This window comes from Esox lucius, chromosome 21, assembly GCF_011004845.1.
Source record: "Esox lucius isolate fEsoLuc1 chromosome 21, fEsoLuc1.pri, whole genome shotgun sequence".
Lineage (NCBI taxonomy): Eukaryota > Metazoa > Chordata > Actinopteri > Esociformes > Esocidae > Esox > Esox lucius.
The window spans coordinates 3,880,184-3,901,303 of NC_047589.1; the positions used below are offsets into that span (position 1 = coordinate 3,880,184).

General features: G+C 42.2%; 1 long non-coding RNA gene across 1 annotated transcript; it reads right to left on the minus strand.

Moving 5' to 3' along the window:
• Positions 1 to 12,473: 12,473 nt before the first annotated feature.
• On the minus strand, positions 12,474 to 13,370 carry LOC106023815. Its single transcript, XR_001197928.2, has 3 exons — positions 13,330 to 13,370; positions 13,074 to 13,133; positions 12,474 to 12,563 (listed from the first exon to the last, which is right to left on the minus strand). It is a non-coding gene; the product is annotated as an uncharacterized LOC106023815 (long non-coding RNA).
• Positions 13,371 to 21,120: the final 7,750 nt, after the last annotated feature.

Sequence of the window (21,120 nt, forward strand, 5' to 3'; positions counted from 1 at the left end):
CCCGGCGGAGGAAGTTCGGGCATGGGCGGCTGAGGATTGGGACCCAGCGAAGGAGGTTCGGGCATGGGCGGCTGAGGATTGGGACCCGGCGGAGGAAGTTCGGGCATGGGCGGCTGAGGATTGGGACCCAGCGGAGGAGGTTTGGGCATGGGCGGCTGAGGATTGGAACCCGGCGGGAGATCAGGAGCCGGCGGAGGAGGATCGGGAGCCAGCGGAGGAGGAACGGGAGCCAGCGGGGGGAGGAATGGGAGTTGGCGGGGGAGCTGGCCCCCAGGAACAGGAGGAGGATCAGGAGCAGGAGGAGATGGCAGCCAACCTTGGGACTAAGACTGGGTGCAGGGACAGGAGCAGGGGTGTGGCAGGGACTAACAAGCCACAGGGGAAACCAATTACAATGACAAAGCTAAACATAGAATCAGGAAAACTAGAACTAAACCACAGATAACATAGAACTGCAACGACCGGCACAGCACAGGCCATGACCAACCGTTACTGCTGGGGTGGTGGGTCATAACAACCGCATGCTAAGACCACCAGTATAACAGCAGGCTGAGTACCCTGATCAACTTAGACAGACTGCCTTATTAGATAATAAATTCTTGAGACTGTGGTAGGATCAATCCTGAAGGTCAGCTGATGCATCCATGAGCCAACGCCCACTTTGGTTCCCTGGCTGAACTAGCATTGCTTCATTACAATAATAGATGCTAGGCTTATGTCTTTAATAATATCTAATGTATTTGTTGTAGCTAAAAAGAGTTGGGAAAATACAGTACACTATTTTCCAGGAACATTTTACTCTGATAATACACTGCCAACACTTCATTGTACAGAAGGCATGGAGGCCATATATAGATAGATACAGTGGGGAGAACAATTATTTGATACACTGCCGATTTTGCAGGTTTTCCTACTTACAAAGCTTGTAGAGGTCTGTAATTTTTTTCATATGCACACTTCAACTGTGAGAGACAGAATCTAAAACAACTTTTAAAAAGTTTTTTATTGCATGACATAAGTATTTGATCACCTACCAACCAGTAAGAATTCCGGCTCTCAAAGACCTGGTAGTTTTTCTTTAAGAAGCCCTCCTGTTCTCCTCTCATTACCTGTATTAACTGCACCTGTTTGAACTCGTTACTTTTATAAAAGACACCTGTCCACACACTCAATCAAACAGACTCCAACCTCTACACAATGGCCAAGACCAGAGAGCTGTGTAAGGACATCAGGGATAAAATTGTAGACCTGCACAAGGATGGGATGGGCAAGCAGCTTGGTGAGAAAGCAACAACTGTTGGCGCAATTATTAGAAAATGGAAGAAGTTCAAGATGACGGTCAATCTCCCTTGGTCTGGGGCTCCATGCAAGATCTCACCTCGTGGGGCATCAATGATCATAAGGAAGGTGAGGGATCAGCCCAGAACTACACGGCAGGACCTGTTCAATGACCTGAAGAGAGCTGGGACCACAGTCTCAAAGAAAACCATTAGTAACACATTACACCGTCATGGATTCAAATCCTGCAGCGCACGCAAGGTCCCCCTGCTCAAGCCAGCGCATGTCCAGGCCCGTCTGTAGTTTGCCAATGACCATCTGGATGATCCAGAGGAGGAATGGGAGAAGGTCATGTGGTCTGATGAGACAAAAATAGAGCTTTTTGGTCTTAACACCACTCGCCGTGTTTGGAGGAAGAAGAAGGATGAGTGCAACCCCAAGAACACCATCCCAACCGGTGGTGGAAACATCCTTCTTTGGGGATGCTTTTCTGCAAAGGGGACAGGACGACTGCACTGTATTGAGGGGAGGATGGATGGAGCCAGGTATTGCAAGATCTTGGCCAACAAACTCCTTCCCTCAGTATGAGCATTGAAGATGGGTCGTGGCTGGAAACACACAGCCAAGGCAACTAAGGAGTGGCTCCGTAAGAAGCATCTCAATGTCCTGGAGTGGCCTAGCCGGTCTCCAGACCAGAACCCAATAGAAAATCTTTGGAGGGAGTTGAAAGTTCGTATTGCCCAGCGACAGCCCCGAAACCTGAAGGATCTGGAGAAGGTCTGTATGGAGGAGTGGGCCAAAATGTGTGCAAACCTGGTCGAGAACTACAGGAAACGTATGATCTCTGTAATTGCAAACAAAGGTTTCTGCACCAAATATTAAGTTCTGCTTTTCTGATGTATCAAATATGTCATGCAATAAAATGTAAATGAATTACTTAAAAATCATATAATGTGATTTTCTGGATTTTTTTTTTAGATTCCGTCACTCACAGTTGAAGAGTACCTATGACAAATATTTGACTTCTACATGCTTTGTAAGTAGGAAAACCTGCAAAAAATTTATCAAATGCTTGTTCTCCCCACTGTAGATTCAGAACATTCAGAGAGACAAAGTATTAAAAACACATATGGAGCTATGTCACACCATCCCACCAATAATACTGATGACAAATATATTTGCTTTATGGCAGTGCACCTCAGTCAAATGTAATTACTAAACTTGCAAAATTGTCCCACAGATCAGACCACAAAAAGTCTCCTGAAGGCAAGTTGAATATCTGCCCCTAAGCAAATTATTAACTTACCCAGAATCAAGCTTAACTTTTTGGGCTCAGAGTCTATTTAATAAAGTTGAATTGATATTTACAAATCAAATCTCCTAATTCAAACTAACCTATTGCTTTTTCAGCACAAACGTTCTGTATTTCACCAGAACTGCTGCCCATTGGTCCAGTCTCACAAGTCCACACCTTCAATCTCGTCAGGCCTCCTTGGAGGTCTGGAAACGTGCCTATTTAAAGAAGTTGCCGCTGACTCAACATCATGAATTCTTCTGGTTCGTTTTCAGAAAACCTCCACTCACAGGCTTATTGAAGGCGGGCTTAGCGTGGTTTTACTATCCCTTCGAACTGGATAAAACACATTTCCTCAAAGTTTTTAGCGGGATTGCGTTAGCGGAGCCAGCCAAGAAGAGCGAATGTCTCTTACTGAGTGAGTGAGTGAGTGAGTGAGTGACCAACCGACCAACCGGCCGAGTAGTGGTTGGAGACGCGGACTCTCTCGCTGGGGACCAGTGTTCGAGCCTCTCAACAGGCAAAGTAAATTATGCATTAGGATTTGTTCAGGATGGACAAAAACTGGCCACAATCTTCAGAAGCTACATTATAGTAAGCCTAAAATGTTATTGTTTATGGTTAAATTCAGACTATTTCTGGTGGAATTTCGAAGTACTCATATGTGCATGCTTTCTGGGGTGGAAGTAAACTTCATAAGAAATGTTAGTCAGTTTAACACAATGCTTAATGGTGTCTAGTGAAATATTCAAACTTGGTGTGATGTTAATGCTTGACAAAATGAGGTAATGTCGCAGCACTATACTGACATACAGCAAATGTATAGCTTAGTGGTGTCGTGGTGAAAGACACAGCCTTTCACACGGGAGAGGACAACAACATTCATCCCTTCTAAATGGTGGCTGGCTGAATTAGGCTTGTCTGGTTCCTTTTATTGTTAGTTCCTACCTAGTTAGCAACATATCTGAAAAGCTAATAAAAAGGAATATGTGAATTGTTTTGGAAGAACTGTGCTCTATTCATAACATCGAGTCAATAAAGCCATTACAACTTCTCTGCTTAAATGCTGTTCTGAAAATAAGAGCTATTTTATCAAGCATGGCCGACAGTCTGTGATTTATTGAAATAAAAATTGGACAAGTCGATGATCTTAGTGATTTCTTATCTGATTTAAATAATCGAGGATCTGGTTCATGTTCTGAACACAGAAGGAATCGCAGCAGCATACACTGGTCAAAACGAGACAGAGGACGAGAAAATGTTGGTACATCTGGGAGTTGAGACTGCCGCGACAGCTCTTTTCATTCAGTTTAGAAATAGCTTTTTCTCTCACAAAAGCACAAATTCTTTCTACCTCATCCACACTTCTTTTTTATTATTACAGAGGATTGCGACAGGAGCCACATACCACTTTAGAAAACCCATCATTCAACGTTATCGGTCATATCTTCTAACGCGAGTGTGTAGTCCAGTCGCAATAATGGTTTGGTTTACGACAAGAGATTTCACTTAGCTAGTTACTGTAGCACTGAAGGCTTTATTTTCATGAGCACCTGTATAAGCCCCTCCCAAGTAATTAATTGAATTGGGTTACTGTGTTTTGAGGCGTTCGCCCCAAGCAATTAATTTGATTGGGTTAACGTGTTTTGAGATGTTGCTGACAAAAACATTTTCCCACCCCTTTGCAACAAAGATCCTATAGGTATTCCCCAGGCCTAGTGACATTCTCTGCCTGGTTTAAGAGGCGAGTCCAGAATCGACATTAGACAAAGGGTAAAATATGACTCCCTTATCAAAACATGCTTGCTGTAACTTTTAAACATATCAAAGTGCTCAATCAGCTCAATATGTGGATTGCAAATGTGGATCGAAAAGCAATAGCACAGAATTTATAATATTTTAATACAATTTTGTCCTGATAACTCTGTCGGGCCCTAAAGTGTGTATCAAATCAGAGTCCAGTGGCAGAAATTGAATTAGCAGCACTGGTAATGGCTGTGCTGGCAGAGTAGGAATTGTCCAACAGAATCTACAGGCAAGTATATACAACTATATATAGCCTAATAATAATACAACTATGTAATTAAAGGGATTTGGTCAAAAATGGTATGAAATGGAATGGGACCCTAGTATTGTAAGCTCTGACAGATGGATGACTGCCTCAGATGAAAGGCATTAACATTGGGGATTTCACTCTGGCCTAGCTGCCATATGCTGCTTTAGTCAATGTTCAGGCATAAAATAACATGTAATTCAGATGGGAAATTCACAGAAATTACACCTCATTACAAAAAGTGTTCATAGAATGTGACAGCATTCTAGAGCACTGCATGTATCCCCAGTAATAATACACAGAATAACGGCCTATTTGTAACATTCAGGCTTCTTGTTTACCCACCCACATTCCAATAATTACATCTCATAGTGTTAGTACAATGGCTCATTATATTGGATTAGTGTAGGTTCCTGCTCACTACAGCAATAATGCATTGCTACACAACACCATTAATACTATAACAGGAAGTGCATAAGCATGCAGGAAAGGAAGTGGGGGGCCCATGGCCATGCCCTTTGTGTCTTAATCATCACACGAGACATGAGTGGTCAAAGAGTCATCGTCACTCCGATCATCGGGGGGCATGTGTGGTGTAGTTATGAATGTTAAAGCACTGCTACATGTTAAAAGGTTTCCTGTATTTCCTTGTTACTCTCTGAATTAATCATTAATCTAACAGACATAAGAAGGAGAAAGCAAGTTCAACATAAATTGAAATCGCACTGCACTTCACACATGCATCAATTTGTGGCCAATCCAAACAATAAAAGCAAAGCTTATCTTAATTTGAAAAACCTGGGGCTTTTTAAAAATGCTGCCACCACAGCAGTTTCCATGGAAGCATGTGTTTGTAATTTATCTAGGAGTGCTCTGCTTTAATTTCACAATTTTATTTTGTACCTGCCACTCTCGTCTGTCGTGTCCCTTGTTGATGACTGCACTGGCCACTTATTTGCCTGAGGGAAAAAGGGATTACAAATCACACTCACACAAAAGCATAGAGATAAAAGGCTTTGAGGTAGTTATGTCCAAATTTTATGCCACCCTTGACAAAGATGCACAACAAAGACTGTCAAATAAATAATACAAATATTAAGCAATAGTATATGCTGAAAACACAGGGAAATTATTCAGTACTAATAAAATTGCACAGTAACAGCTTTTTTTAAGATATTAATTTAGTCAATGTGTTTTCCTTTTTTACTGAAACCTGGCCTTAAGCAGAACTTCCAGCACAAGACATTTATAAATTACGACAACAATTTCTATGACAGCTCAGGTCTGTAGTAGGGTTTAAAAGACAGATACAAAAAATTATAGTTTTGAATTCCTGTTCAAACCTTAAAAGCATCATACGCATGAAAATAAATTGGACATGAACATATTACTGTACTGTAAATGGAGATATATACATATGCATTGATCTAAAGTAATAATAAAAGTGGCCACAGTAGACTAATGTAAGCTAATTAAAACTCAGAGCCTGATATTCGGCCAGATATTAACATATAAGGTTATTAGGCTACATGCACTCTATTGTTAGTGTTACAGCATAAAGTAAATGAATAGTGAGCCTTGTGGTTACACAAACCTGAGCTATCGGTCTTAAATTAATATTAATAAATGTATTGTTTTGATTGCATGTTTTGTTTTTGTTGAATGTGTGCTTGCAATTTTGCTTCTGTGGCATTCTAGCATTTGCATACATTCAAGAGTTCCATTTTACGTCACGCTGTTCATATAAATAATTTATTATAGTTTAATGGTTTCTAAACAGTTTCTGTCCCGGGAAAAGGGAGTGAGTTGAGGGAGAAAACCTGGTAAATGTTTCCAAACACAATCATTCCATTATTACTGAAGCTAGTCTGGACATTTTCTGACCTTACAATGCAAACATTCCCATAAAATGCCCTTTTAATGCAAATGTACTGCATTTTATAATCTGGTTATGTGCACCTCAATTACCTCCTTAGTGGTAAAGGTGTGGAACGGTTTCCTTGTAAACATGAACATACTTACAATATTTGGAAGGTAGCCGATTAATGCAATAGGGATTAGATATGTTTTATCATTCAGTATCATACTTGTAATTGACTGGTGAAAACCGTCTTGCGACCCTTCCAGTTTAGAAACCAATCAACAAGACTTCTGATTAAGGCACCAATCAGACCTACAGTATGTCAGAAAATATATACCGTATATATACTACTGTATATAACGAAAATAAAAGTTATTCCAAATGCTTGACGTGAAACGTAAAAATTTCTCTACTCATTCATCATTTTAAGGACTCTCTTTTGGTTTCCCCAGAGAACAAGGGGTCACTGGCGAATTTTTTGGTGCGGTAGGTAAACAAGCCCATAAGACAAATGTACTAAAAACATCTGCTTCACTATTTAAGAGCAGGGGTACGTGTTCTGTTCAATGTTTAGGCTTGTGAACGGATGCTGTGTAGTTTTTGTTTGTGCAAGCATGCAGGTGTGACCTTCAATTCATGAGATATTAATAGGTTCATTGTGAGAAGCAACTCAAGCATGGTCCTGAAGTACATTTACCCCAAAAAATCAACAGCTCATTAACGCAGGGCTGGCTAAAAGACCTTGGCCCATGTGGCACAGAAGGGGGCTCATTAGCTCTATGTTTCTCTTAGAGGGCCATTCTAGTGAGAATTCTGATTAGCACTGTAACACTGGTTTGTATCTTAGCTGTGAAAGTTTTTATTTCATGTGAAATACAATAAATTACTCATACATAGGGGAGGGTGGGATTTGTTGGGTGGGAGAATAGAGAACACAATACTGGTGGTGGGTAATTAAATGCAAACATTACACATAAATAAAGGGGATTAGAAATGATTCAAAACATGTTGTGATAGTTTAAGGGAAAGCTGATTTCCCGAATTCAAGGTTTTTTCCTAATCATTGGAGAATGTATTCATTGAAATAATATTCACAGAAAGGGAGTGGAATACTTATCATATGAAGGTACATAGAGTATGTTTGGTGTGTTACCTGTTGTTGTTGCTGCTGTTGCTGCTGCTAATAAAGGTTGTATGTCCTATGGGATTCTCAGTGTAATACACTTCAATGATTGTTTACTCAACTTCAGAGCTGGAACTAGGCTTTGCTACAGCATGTTATAGGTAGATAATAACGCTGGTCGAGAAGAAATTATGCGCATATATTTTTTAGTCACCAGGCAGTACGTTAACACATGCCGATGCAGGAAAACTCAGTGTGTGAGTCTGTCACTGTGAGCGTTCGATTCTGCCAGAAGATTCTCTGCATCATTCTGAATTGCAGTGGGAGCATTTTAATTGAAATCAATTTTTTGATAAGCAGTTTTTAAAGTTGAAATTGACTCATGGAAGATAAGGTTGTCTAGGCATGTTGTGCTGCTGGCATTTGAAAACCTGTTCACTTTTGTGAGTGTGTCTGTATGTGGGTGACATACCTTATTATAAAGCATTGTGAATCTTCAGGAGGGGGTTAAAATTAACTGAAAAAGAAAGCAAGAATGTTTCGAATATTTACACTGATGGTGAATGGTTCTGTCATTCACCGTAAACCGGTCCTTTCAGTTGCCTAGATTGGTTTGTCCTTCGGTAAAGGACTAAAATGAGAAATAAAACAGTGTTTTCATACCTATAGAGACCATGAAATGGAATATTTTGTTTGTGTCACATTCATTTTGCAAAGTCATAAATCATATTTATTGGCAAAACGTTTGGAAAAGATTCCCTTCATACCCTTTAGACTCACAAAGGACAGGGTTGCTATCTTACTTCCCCACACTCTGCAAGCTGTAGCTGCATTACAGACTGCCTTGGCCAAGACAAGCATACTAAGCATACTGTAAAAGTAAAACAGAGTAAAAATAAAGTCCATATTTACCATAAAGATCCCAGGTCTGTAGACCTGGCTAGAACTCTGGCCTAGCTCTGTTGCGTTCAGTGTCCACGCTACTTTAGAGACAGGGCACGGGGGGTATGGCACATGGCCCTTATACCACGGCTAAGAGAAGTTCTTAGGCACGATGCATCGTAGAGTGCCTGAACAAGGTGCTTAGCCAATTTGCAATGACAATATACCCCAAACCCCAGTTTTGTGATTGCTGTAATAAACCAGATAACAATGCAGTTAGAACAGAAAATAGTGATGTCATACATTTGGTATCTGGTCACATATACCATGGCTATCAGCCAATCAGCAATCAAGATTCAAACCATCCAGGTTATAAGAGAATGTATACTACGGGTCTGATATCACATTACTAATGGTGTTTTAACTTGTTTATAAAAGCAATAAGGCATCTCAGAGGTTTGTGATATATTGCCGATATACCACATACATCTCTCCACCATGGTATACTAGCCATATACCACACCCCCTTGTGCCTTATTACTTACTTAAAAAACCGAGGGGTGTAAATCATGAATGCTGATGCAATATGTAACATGTCATTCCTGTTAGCAGTTATGGCAAGGAATAGTATAATGCAAAACTAGTTATAAACAAACATTCACAACAAATTACTTTCCGAGGATATTATAGAATCATATAAAATATTTCTCCCTGATATCGTTAACATTTTACAATAACAATATACAGCTCAACAGTATAATTTTTTGGGGGGTTAAAGTATGAATTGCAGCCCCATCTGGGTAAACTAAGCATTTTCATTCGTTGACAGGGAGTCGATATTCCTTTTTGGTGAAGCAACAGTACAAAGAAGCTATAGAATGCTAGCAAACCAGATTTATTAGGAACACATAGCATAAAAGTGCCATGCAGCAAACCATATATAAGCTAACAGGGTTTGAAAAACCTAAGGCTAAATAGTTAGCAAGAAGCAAACATTAAAAAGCTTATCTTCAGACAGTGTTATAAAATAACTGTGTAGGAATCACTGTGTGATATGCTCGTCTACAAACAGCATTAATAGCGAAGGGTACAAAGAAATGTGCTAGCTACTTTGTTTGACTAGGAAATGTGTAAATTAGCTAAGCCTACTGACATTTCTTTTTCAGTACCGTTGTGTTCATAAGTTTGCATACCCTGGCAGAAATTGTGGCATTGATTTTGGCATTGATTTTGAAAATATGACTTATCATGCAAAAAAACTGTATTTAAGGATAGTAATTATATGAAGCCATTTATTATCACATAGTTGTTTGGTTCCTTTTTAATCATAATGATAACAGAAATCACCCAAATGGCCCTGATCAAAAGTTTACATACCCTTGAATGTTTGGCCTTGTTACAGACACACAAGGTGACACACACAGGTGAAAATGGCAATTAAAGGTCAACAAGGCCTATAGTGAACAGAATACCGTCCCCACAGTGAAGCATGGTGGTGGCTCACTGATATTTTGGGGATGTTTGAGCTCTAAAGGCACGGGAAATCTTATGAAAAGATGAATACAGCATGTTATCAGAAAATACTGGCAGACAATTTGAATTCTTCTGCACGAAAGCTGTGCATGAGAAGCTCTTGGACTTTCCAGCACAACAATGATCCTAAGCACAAGGCCCTCCAGTTGACCCTCCAGTGGTTACAGCAGAAAAAGGTGAAGGTTCTGGAGTGGCCATCACAGTCTCCTGACCTTAATATCATCAAGTCACTCAGGGGGATCTCAAAAGTGCGGTTCATGCAAGACGTCCAAAGACTTTGCATGACCTGGAGGAATTTTGCCAAGACTCTAACACCAAAACCCAACCAATGGAGTCAAAATTAAATAATTGAATATATAAATAATTCAATAACTAATTCAATATTTATATTATTTTAAGTGGCACATTATTATGAAATTGTTTTTTAAATAATGGTATGATATTTTATTATAACACTGCATTTTTCTATGTTATTTTTCATCACAAATGTATTTCATAAAATCATGGTCCTTTTCATAATACACTAATGTTTTGCAACATTTAGTGGCGTATTTCAAAATGTCATTGCGTATTTCATAATTTCATGGTGTACTTCATCTAATGCCATGTGTCATCATGTATTACACATCAGACCGGCACATCCGGGAAATTTGGCTCGCAACACGTTCCCGCCCCTTTTTGGGGGACAACAAACGACACTCGTCACAGACATTCATGTAAAATAGCAGTACAAAACAAAACTAATAGAGAACCAGCAGAATTCCATTAGTTTAGAAATGACCCAAAATATGTCAAGTCAATATCCACTATGCCTGCCATAGAATGCACAAGATACATAGTAAACATTAATTTGGTCCATCTTAAATCATGTCCATTCAGTCCCGCAGCAAGCTGGCGCAATAACCCCACTCAATGGCCAGAGGTATCCTACCTAGACATTTATTTCTACGTTATTGAGTCTCCGGGTAAGCAAATTACCAGGGAAATAGTTTACTATTCATCCCTGCTCTACAAATAGTATGCAAACTAGCAATAGCAACGTGCTTGGACACCTGACCTAGCTACGTTCACCCGGCAGGTGTTTAACACCGGTCAGTCTGCAGCTATTACGTTGAGTAGGTGACACTGACCGCAGTAAAGCATGACAACAAATTTAATAGGTGCAAAATGGAATGGCACAGCAATTCTTAGGCACAAGCCTTAATAATTTAAGCTGGCCGGTGTGTCTTGTTTACGCTGTTGTAGTGTACGCAGGATGCACGTTTGTTTTCCCCCTCAACGGTCCTGGAGATAAGAGCCTACTCTGGATCACGTTTACCACACTATACGTCTAATGTATAATCAATACAGTCGCAAATCCATTATTACACATTATTTTTTGATTGACAACACCTATAAATAGAGGAGAGGTTGTGATATGGGCAGTCGCCGTGTAACACTTTTCGACTTGTCAGACGATATTTATAGGGAAATAAATTATACAAATAATGTATATCATTCAATATTTGGCTACCAGGTCAGTAACTATAACTTGTTGGCTACACAAAAGTTCTGAATGTTTTGTTAAGCTAGCAACTGCTCGTATGTCTGCATCTTGGGGATTACTTACTAGCTACATAAAAACTCTGTCTGTTCTAGCTACAGAAGCTGTGTGTATAGACTAATATCCCAGCAAGCAACACGCCAGTGGGATTCAGGCGGCAGCCGCTTTTTTTTATAGCGCGTGTCGCAGTCAGGCCGCCGGTGGGCCACTTTCATGACAATGCCTTCTAACACTACCCTGATCAGCGGCTCACCAGCGGCCCGACAGCGGCTAGACGCTTTTATGCAATAAACCCAGCAGGATGCCTCACGCTCCAATATTAGGTTTTATTTATAATAATCCTTTATAATAATTTTGGTCATATCACAAATAACAATGAATTGAATAAAATCTAAACAATTTAATTCAAATAGTGCAAGATCCATAAAAAAAAAAACATGCATTATACAGAAAGCATACAAAATAAACATGTGCAAATGAAATAAAAAATAGTGCAAGAAAACGTGTCCAGTAACAGATAGTAAAATTACAGTATTTGAATGTGAAAGTACAAAATAAACATAATACAATACAAAATAAACAAGGGCTAGAATGGCAGTAATATACATAAGTATGACCTAGCAGCAATCGATAGTTATTGAATATCACAGATACATCAGTGCAATAAGCTTATGAATGGTGGCATAACACTACAACTACAGTCAGAATTAAGAACAGTCACACAGAGCTATAAATATATTAAGAGGATAATGCAATCATATATATAACACTGTACATAGCAGCAGTTAAAAAAAAATAATACAGTAATGCAGCTTAGCAGCAATATTGGTTGTGTTGGAGATGTCATTCATATTCACGGCAGGTCCATTGTACTGCCACGTCATCTCCCACCTGCACGGTCAGCTGCCCCTTTCTGGTACCTGGGGACCTGGTTCTGGACAGCCTCATCAGTGGCATCCCGGCTGGAAAGATTCTTTCTTATGGCTCCTGTAGAATCTGAGCATTAACAATTACAATATGAATGTACGTTTCATTGGAAGTGAATGTGCCTAGATAATGAGAACAACAGAAACCTCTCTGTTTAGATTATCTCTCAGTAGGTAGCGCTCTAATGACTGTAAGGAATGTTTACGATGGCATGGGGGTTGACTTCTAAAAAGTTAGAAACGCCCTTAATGTATAGGCTAGCTGGTAACCAACATTACAGTGAGAAGAGATTGACTGAGATGAGATTGAGGTTGTGTAAGGAAGACCAGGTCCGTAACCTCATGAACAAGACTTTCTAATGCTGCAATAAATAATATACTTTCTCTCTCCCTTGACAAACGGGTATGCTAATTATTACAACCACTATACGAAACGGCCGATTTCTAACACTCCTGTAATACAGTAATCAGATATTGTACTTAAATGATCTGACATGATTTTGAGAAGTGCATGACATTCCAGACAAATTAAATGTTTCATGAAGACAACATGCTAGCACAACTATAGTCTTGTTTTTACCTGATTGTAGAAGCTTTACCCTCGGCTTGACATACTTTTCAGTCAGACGTTTATCAGAAGCTAAAAAGCATAAGCATTCACTATTAAGCTATTGACACTGAAATGTCAATAGCTTAATAGTGAAATAAACAAAACTGCCATATACATGTAATTTCAGAAAGGCTGTACAGTATTGCATTTCAGTAAAGGGCACACGTTCAGACAAATGCAGTTTCATGAAGACAAGATGCTAGCATAACTATAGTCTTGTTTTTACCTGATTGTAGAGCCAGCTGTGCCCTCAGCTCGACCTTCTCTTCAGTCAGCCACTTGATCTTCTCCAAATGTTCTGAAAGTAAAAACAGACAGTTAATTATTCAGTCCTAAATATCTGGTTATTTTACAATCAGAACTCAAATCACAGTGTCCACCAAAATTTACATTCTTACCTTCATGTGCAGAGCTAAAACTTCCCCCTACCTCTGCCTTCTTGCCCTTAAAAATAAATTGAAATTACCATACCATACCATCTTCTTCCGCTTATCCGGGGCCGGGTCGCGGGGGCGGCAGTCTAAGCAGGGATGCCCAGACTTCCCTCTCCCCAGACACTTCCTCTAGCTCTTCCGGGGGGACACCGAGGCGTTCCCAGGCCAGCCGGGAGACATAGTCCCTCCAGCGTGTCCTAGGTCTTCCCCGGGGTCTCCTCCCGGTGGGACGGGACCGGAACACCTTCCCAGGAAGGCGTTCCGGGGGCATCCGAAAAAGATGCCCAAGCCACCTCAGCTGACCCCTCTCGATGTGGAGGAGCAGCGGCTCTATTCTGAGCTCCTCCCGGGTGACCGAGCTTCTCACCCTATCTCTAAGGGATCGCCCGGCCACCCTGCGGAGAAAGCTAATTTCGGCCGCCTGTATCCGGGATCTTGTCCTTTCGGTCATGACCCAAAGCTCATGACCATAGGTGAGAGTAGGAACGTAGATTGACTGGTAAATCGAGAGCTTCGCCTTGCGGCTCAGCTCTTTCTTCACCACGACAGACCGATACATCGACTGCATTACTGCAGAAGCTGCACCGATCCGTCTGTCAATCTCCCGTTCCATCCTTCCCTCACTCGTGAACAAGACCCCTAGATACTTAAACTCCTCCACTTGAGGCAGGCACTCTCCACCAACCTGAAGTGGGCAAGCCACCCTTTTCCGACTGAGGACCATGGCCTCGGATTTGGAGGTACTGATTTTCATCCCCACCGCTTCACACTCGGCTGCAAACCGTCCCAGCGCATGCTGAAGGTCCTGGTTAGAAGGGGCCAACACGACAACATCATCTGCAAAGAGCAGAAACGAAATTGTGTGGTCCCCAAACCTGACACCCTCCGGCCCCTGGCTGCGACTAGAAATTCTGTCCATAAAAATTACGAACAGAACCGGTGACAAAGGGCAGCCCTGCCGAAGTCCAACATGCACTGGGAACAAGTCTGACCAAGCTCCTGCTTCGGTTGTACAGGGACCTGACAGCCCTTAGCAAAGGACCCAGGACCCCATATTCCCCAAGCACCCTCCACAAGATGCCGCGAGGGACACAGTCGAATGCCTTCTCCAAATCCACAAAACACATGTGGATTGGTTGGGCAAACTCCCATGAACCCTCCAACACCCTGTAGAGAGTATAGAGCTGGTCCAGTGTTCCACGGCCCGGACGAAAACCACACTGTTCCTCCTGAATCCGAGGTTCTACTATCGGCCGTATTCTCCTCTCCAGAACCCTGGCATAGACTTTCCCGGGGAGGCTGAGAAGTGTGATCCCCCTATAGTTGGAACACACCCTCCGGTCCCCCTTCTTAAAAAGAGGGACCACCACCCCGGTCTGCCATCCCAGAGGCACTGTCCCCGACCGCCACGCGATGTTGCACAGGCGTGTCAACCAAGACAGCCCCACAACATCCAGAGACTTGAGGTACTCAGGGCGGATCTCATCCAACCCCGGTGCCTTGCCACCGAGGAGTTTCTTGACCACCTCAGTGACTTCAGCCCGGGTGATGGACGAGTCCACCTCTGAGCCCTCATCCTCTGCTTCCTCAATGGAAGAAGTGACAGCGGGATTGAGGAGATCCTCGAAGTACTCCTTCCACCGCCTGACGACATCCTCAGTTGAGGTCAACAGCTGCCCACCTCTACTGTAAACAGCGTTGGTAGGGCACTGTTTCCCTCTCCTGAGGCGCCGGATGGTTTGCCAGAATCTCTTGGAGGCCAGCCGATAGTCCTTCTCCATGCCCTCACCGAACTCCTCCCAGGCCCGAGTTTTTGCCTCCACAACCACCCGGGCTGCAGCCCGCTTGGCCTGTCGTACCCGTCAGCTGCGTCAGGAGTCCCACAAGCCAACCAGGCCTGATAGGACTCCTTCTTCAGCTTGACGGCATCCCTTACTTCCGGTGTCCACCACCGCCCCTCTCTTCACCCGAGTGTCCAAGACATACGGCCGCAGGTCAGATGAGACGACAAAAAAGTCGATCATCGACCTGCGGCCTAGGGTGTCCTGGTGCCACGTGCACTGATGGACACCCTTATGCTTGAACATGGTGTTCGTTATGGACAAACTGTGACTAGCACAGAAGTCCAATAACTGAACACCACTCGGGTTCAGATCAGGGGGGCCGTTCCTCCCAATCACGCCCCTCCAGGTGTCACTGTCGTTGCCCACGTGTGCGTTGAAGTCCCCCAGTAGAACGATAGAGTCCCCAGTCGGAGCACTTTCCAGCACCCCTCCCAGAGACTCCAAGAAGGTCGGGTACTCTGCACTGCCGTTCGGCCCGTAGGCACAAACAACAGTGAGAGACCTATCCCCGACCCGTAGGCGCAGGGAAACGACCCTCTCGTTCACCGGGGTAAACTCCAACACATGTAGGCAGAGCTGGGGAGCTATAAGCAAACCCACACCAGCCCGCCGCCTCTCACCATGGGCAACTCCAGAGTGGTGAAGAGTCCATCCTCTCTCAAGGAGTGTGGTTCCAGAGCCCAAGCCGTGCGTAGAGGTGATCCCGACTACCTCTAATCGGAACCTCTCAACCTCACGCACTAACTCAGGCTCCTTCCCCGCCAGCGAGGTGACATTCCACGTCCCTAGAGCCAGTTTCCGTGTCCAGAGATCGGGTTGTCTAGGCCCCTGCCTTCGAATGCCGCCCGATCCTCTTCGCACCGGCCCCTTATGGTCCCTCCTGTGGGTGGTGAGCCCACGGGAGGGCGGCCCCACGTCGCCCGTTCTGGCTGAGCCTGGCTGGGACCCATGGGGGAAGGCCCGGCCACCAGGCGCTCGCATACGAGCCCCAACCCCGGGCCTGGCTCCAGGGTGGGGCCCCGGCTGCGCCATACCGGGCGACGTCACGGTACTCATAGTTTTATTCATCATTAAGGGGGGTTTAAATTGAAATTGACAAATAAAATTGGAAGCAACATGCTTTAATAACAAGTTAACCATCTGGGAAAAGTGAATGAACCCACACTTACCTATGTAGCCATCCTCTACATGGTGGCGTGGAGTACCTCTCTGGTGCCTTGGATTACTGTGCTTGCTCCATCCTAAAAATAAACATAAAAGTTGGTGAACAGGTAAATATGGTGAAACCAAGTAAACATTGCAGCAATTACGAGATCAACATGTAATTCACATTCCTGGCGTGGAACTGCTGCCACACAGTCATCCTCTCTGGGAACAAAACTACAGAAAACGTCATCACCTGAAAGCAATGTTTAGAAAATAAGTTTAAAAAAACGGCAGCATAAGACACACACAGGCTAGCTAAGAACAATGTTGATACACAGACACCTCAGTAACGGAATTGCTACAGGTCCAGGTTTAGCTAGTCTAAATTTACTGCCAAGAGTAAAGTTATCATGTTATCCACATGATGTAGATAACGTTACACAAAGAAACTCGATTTAGCCAACGTTACGTATCAGTTATAATCCACATGTTGTATTGTCCAATTCAGAGCATATAGCTTATACATTATACACTTTGAACAAGAGTTGACGAGAGAACCAAGTCGCTAAAATGAAAGTTCCTTCTAGTTTTCATGGTACAACAGCGTGGGATCCAAATGGCGACTTTCGTGCCCATAGACATATGGTCTTGCCTTACACATGTGCAATTCGCTATAGCGCCATCTATGGACACGACAGTGTTTAAACAGTAACGAAGAATTAAAGTCGAGGCTATAGACAAGTTGAGCCAGTACCATGCAGTGGAAAATGGCCATTAGTTAGGGAAAATATTATGGTAAGCAATGGCGAGATGTGTTTACTGTACATGTTTACACAAAGGTCCTTTACACAAGCAATAGTGCAATAGTCAGTCTATTTTAACTACCAATGTTGACCAAAATTCTGTACACTAAGATTTAACAATATTAAAATAAATCAATTAATCAGTACAAGAATAAAAGGGGTACAATCAATCAAATGTATTTATAAAGCCCTTTTTACAACAGCAGTTGTCACAAAGTGCTTTACAGAGACACCCGGCCTTAAACCCTAAGGAGCAAACAACAGTAGTGTTGAATTTCTGGCATCTCTGCTGGAAAAAATGGCAACACAAGCAGATACAGCAGACTAAAGAGCACGCCCTCTTTTCGGCGGCTAGCCGCCAGTGTAACGCAGTCGGACCGCTGGTGGAAAGCCGCCTGAGATTTTTTTTTGTCTTTACAATTATAATTATGTAGGCCATACTTTTTACAAATAATATTTAATATATACACTCACCTAAAGGATTATTAGGAACACCTGTTCAATTTCTCATTAATGCAATTATCTAATCAACCAATCACATGGCAGTTGCTTCAATGCATTTAGGGGTGTGGTCCTGGTCAAGACACTCTCCTGAACTCCAAACTGAATGTCAGAATGGGAAAGAAAGGTGATTTAAGCAATTTTGAGCATGGCATGGTTGTTGGTGCCAGGCGGGCCGGTCTGAGTTTTTCACCATCTGCTCAGTTACTGGGATTTTCACGCACAACCATTTCTAGGGTTTACAAAGAATGGTGTGAAAAGGGAAAAACATCCAGTAGGCAGCAGTCCTGTGGGCGAAAATGCCTTGTTGATGCTAGAGGTCAGAGGGGAATGGGCCGATTGATTCAAGCTGATAGAAGAGCAACTTTGACTGAAATAACCACTCGTTACAACCGAAGTATGCAGTAAAGCATTTGTGAAGCCACAACACGCACAACCTTGAGGCGGATGGGCTACAACAGCAGGAGACCCCACCGGGTACCACTCATCTCCACTACAAATAGGAAAAAGAGGCTACAATTTGCACAAGCTCACCAAAATTGGACAGTTGAAGACTGGAAGAATGTTGCCTGGTCTGATGAGTCTCGATTTCTGTTGAGACATTCAGATGGTAGAGTCAGAATTTAGCGTAAACAGAATGAGAACATGGATCCATCATGCCTTGTTACCACTGTGCAGGCTGCTGGTGGTGGTGTAATGGTGTGGGGGATGTTTTCTTGGCACACTTTAGGCCCCTTAGTGCCAATTGGGCATCGTTTAAATGCCACGGCCTACCTGAGCATTGTTTCTGACCATGTCCATCCCTTTATGACCACCATGTACCCATCCTCTGATGGCTACTTCCAGCAGGATAATGCACCATGTCACAAAGCTCGAATCATTTCAAATTGGTTTCTTGAACATGACAATGAGTTCACTGTACTGAAATGGCCCCCACAGTCACCAGATCTCAACCCAATAGAGCATCTTTGGGGTGTGGTGGAACGGGAGCTTCGTGCCCTGGATGTGCATCCCACAAATCTCCATCAACTGCAAGATGCTATCTTATCAATATGGGCCAACATTTCTAAAGATGCTTTCAGCACCTTGTTGAATCAATGCCACGTAGAATTAAGGCAGTTCTGAAGGCGAAAGGGGGTCAAACACAGTATTAGTATGGTGTTCCTAATAATCTTTTAGGTGAGTGTATACAAACATATTAACTCAATTACCTTCTGACAATACTTTTTGGATGAGATTATATGCATAATTTATTTATAAATTGACAGTTTCTGGTTTGATTGACGCACACGTTTTGGCGCAGGATTAGGAAAAAATCCAACGCATACAACACCCCAAACGCGATACATCCACATAGGGTACGCCTAAGTGCTAAGCTTTTATCATTATGCACTAGGTCATTGGAAATTACTGACGTTGTTACTCATATGCATGGCTTTTCGTGTAGCGGAGGCATCAGGAAGAAAATCAGTTTCGGGTAGCGGAATAACTACCAAAAACTTACATCCAGTGCTTTAGTTGCCATGATATTCACTACATGGAGTTATATCTGCCAAAAGGTTACGCGTATTGTTAGGATCCTAAGAAAATCCATAGGTAAATTGTTATGATTGTAAAAAATAATAATAATATGTAAAACATGAAACGTAGGCGTGAAATTAGATCTGTGAACGTACAAACGTTACGATGACGGACTAATATTCTTTGCTTGTAGGAATCTAGTTTTACAATTCAGAAGTACAACATCACAATCGGGAGATTTGACAGTTTTATCTCATCCTCCCAAAAAACGTAGCCATAACTAACCTGGGCGGAGTGCTACTATAACAAGCAAAAGCAGTGTATACAACAGGGAAACGGGAAATAGTTATCCTGCAAATGTTTATTTTAAACTCTCTTCTTTCGTCATGCATGCATGGGGAAAGCTTATATTCATGTGTGTAACTGTTCTTTGTTTGTGCACAAGTTTCATGTGCTATAAAAATCACTTAAACTTATAAATTATATTATTGTGTAGGTCACATTGCGGTCCCAAATACTCAAACAGCATTGCTTTATGGTTCTTCGTTTTTCTGGGTTGTTGCTGTAAAATGAGAACTCTGAATAACTGAATAACCAAAACGAAATGTTATGCAATCACTACAGAAGTTCAGAATCAGCTTTATTCGTGAGGTGTGTGTACACATATAGAGGAATTTGACTCTGGAGTTCCATGCCACATACAGCCATCCTAAATACTATGGACAGAACACACCTATTAAATAGCAAATTTCAGACTGATATTATTCAAAGTAATATCTTGACCTAAATCACTTCATTATATTTTGCAGCTCAGAAGGATATTCTATGCAAGGGTATTGTAGCGTTTACAACGTCACGGGTGTTCAACAGCAATGTAACGCAGGTAACTAGGTGGGAGGTTCACTTACCTGATTAGAGCACGGGCCAGTCAAGAGTTGAAACGTGGACCAGTAAAATCCGCGTTTCAACTCCAGTGCTGAATAAGCACGGGCTATAAGCGGGAGCGAGCATTGGTTTTGACATGTCTCGTCAGGAGAGATGCGCCACCGGTAAGCTGTTGTTTCTCTACATTGAGCTACGTTTTAGGTTTGTTTGTCTGTTGCGCTACTACTGTGCTGCGGTTATGTATGTGCGGCTTGTATGCTTGATAACTGTTACGTTGGTCACGCTGATAAAACCTTATTTGCGGTCTGATGTTCAACGCTGTCAGCTCGATATATCCGTGACTATATTCTAGTAAATGTTTGAAATTGGAGCGTTTTACTGTCACACGAGTTACTTCCTGGTTGCGGTGCTGAATGGGTAATGTAGTCAATCGCTTTACTTTGGTAATGTACACCTTTGTGGTTTTGGGCTATTAGTTCAATATATAACATTGACATTGCTGTACATTTGATGTGTTTTGCATTGATGTATATTTCTGTGTTTAGAGAAATGTGCTGTGTTTAGTCATTTTTAAACACTAAGTATATTATAATATTTATAATACTAAATACTGACTATATTGAAATGTATATTCTATTGATATTAGTATGTTCAGAATTTGGTATATTATGTATGTGGCTAATGTTGTTGTTTATACTATAGCCTTTGTATTTCTACAGGTTTATAACCTGCTATTTGTGGACTGTTTAGCTGTTTGTGGAAAATCAATCAGTTTAAATAAAAAACCACAACGAGTCATAACAACGTGTCCTCTCCTGATGCCCCGTTCGGTGGGGAGATTCTTAAAGAACCGAACAGGTATACTGTATCCTTGTCATTTCCA